We start from the raw sequence: 2254 nt of genomic DNA, 5'->3' as shown, positions 1-2254 counted from the left end.
CGAGACGCTGGCTTCCTAAAAAAACACCCCCTTAATTTGCAGAAAATTGCGGATCAGTGAATCGACGCATTCCTTTTTATTTTTAATGGCCTGTGTGTTGTTAAATGCTGACATCTCCTTGGCAAAGCTTAGCGAGCAAGTTTTGCAGGACCAAAAAATCATTGCTTGGAACAAGGACCAATTAGTGATATTGCGCACGTTTTCCCACAGAACACCATTCGCAGTTTTTGTGGGTAATATTGATGTCTGCAAAGATTGCATAGTGGTTCAGGCTTTGGGGGTAATCAGCGGAACAAAATGAAAATGCCCGCAAAGGAAGCGAAAAAAATTCAAAGTTTCAATTAAAACTGAAAAACAGTTAAATTTTCTCACCAACAAAAACCACTTTCTACTAACACGGTCACAACTCTTGGATAGAGCACTATCTTGAAAAAAATTTGAAAAAAGTTACATTATTCCACATTGAATTTTTATGACTGAAATTCATTGCTTACTTCTATTTCTGAACTTCAACAGTGATCAATCAAAACTGCATAATCTTCAAACATCAAAATTCATATTTGGCAAAGGAACAATAAAAACATAATTATTTCTTCCTATTGTTTTTCTTGCTTGTCTCAATATTGAAGACAAAACTCGCATTACTAGTTTTCTTAACCCAACTACAAGTATACCTCTCGTCTTTTAGTGGTAAACAGGCCATAAAATGGAAAGATAGCAATTCTCGGCAACTCACTTTGACGCATAGGACTATAGCATGAAATACTTTGCCTTTAGGGTACACATAGTTTCTTAATTTGTTCTAGGAACAGCATTTACTACAAACTCATATCAAAATATTTCAGTACTCCGATCATTAAAGTCGCATCGAAAAATACTATTTTCTGGGAAAGCACATAAATAAAGCGACTAGCAAATTGTTGGTCGACAATTTTGCTATTTCAGGTTAATAAAACAACCATTTTATCATGTTTACAATCAAATTACCACATTTGGAAACGATCTGAGCAGTCGTACAATTCAAACAACCATTGAAATTGACTTTCATTTTACCACCCACGTATTTTTGTTCAACCCCCGCCGACGCATGTACCCCTAAATAGCCATTCTGTGAACTACATTTAATCCAAACCCTCGCACCAAAAATGTTAGGTCGTTCATTTTACGCATAGATGGCCTATAACAGCACAAACATGAACAAGTTTCTGATTTCTTCAGCGGTACTAGTTGCAGTACAAATGATAGAGAGCAAATAGAATGCTTATTTATCCAGCCTTCCTCCGGAAAATTAGCTTTTCCTAATGCCGGTCAAATTACAAAGATGAAAAATGCAACGACGGAGCCACAGAATATTCCCTTGGTTATGAGGAGATAAAACGCAGCATTATTACCCTGTAATAAAAATTATCTTTTGACGTGTAATGATACCTGTGGGAGCGCAGTAGTACCAGTGAATTTTGCTTTGAAAAACAAGACAATTAATGTGACTTGGCCTCCTGAAAATTCATCCTTTTTTTCCACATTTTATCCTTTTTCATCCTTTTTTTCTCAACATTTTTTTTGAGAATTCAGTAACAAGAGTAGTTTGTCTGGTACTTCATTTAAGACAAATATGGAATTGATAGTTTTCGAATTGATAACGAAAGAAACTACACAGTATTAATAAACAGCGATAAATTAAAAACGACGAAACAAACAAAACGTATTGTTTTTAAGAACACAGCTGCTCCTGCTAGAACACTGCTGTGAAAATTTTATGCCCTTAATAAAACAGATTAATATGATCAATTCTGCCTAAAACAAGTTCGCATATCATAGGCCAAATATCCAAGATAACTCTCAATACACTGCCAAAAAAGTAGAAACAAAGTAATTTTCAGTTTTCAGATAAGGAAATAATGGTTAAAAACCGGACGGTCGCTTTATAGGTTCTATTTTATTTACTCTCGATTCTTTAAATTAACAAGTGGTTTTCAACTTTTAATTTCGTCAAGACTTGAAATGGCAGTGCAACTTGAAATGCTATGATCATTTTCCCAAAACCTCTTTAAACGCATAAGTTGAATCCAGCTAAACGAAAACACCAATGCATAATCTCCTTGATTACCTGAGCAAACAAAATGGGGAGTCGAAAACCCATACAAAATGACACTCAATATCAAGCACGGTCCCAAAACAAAAAAATTAATCAGCGATGGATTTGAAACCTAATTGACTATTTTTCGAAGAAATTTTACGACTGGGGTCTGATATT

Source organism: Convolutriloba macropyga, chromosome 12, assembly GCF_964194025.1.
Source record: "Convolutriloba macropyga chromosome 12, txConMacr16.3, whole genome shotgun sequence".
NCBI lineage: Eukaryota > Metazoa > Xenacoelomorpha > Acoela > Convolutidae > Convolutriloba > Convolutriloba macropyga.
This window is presented reverse-complemented; position numbering follows the sequence as displayed.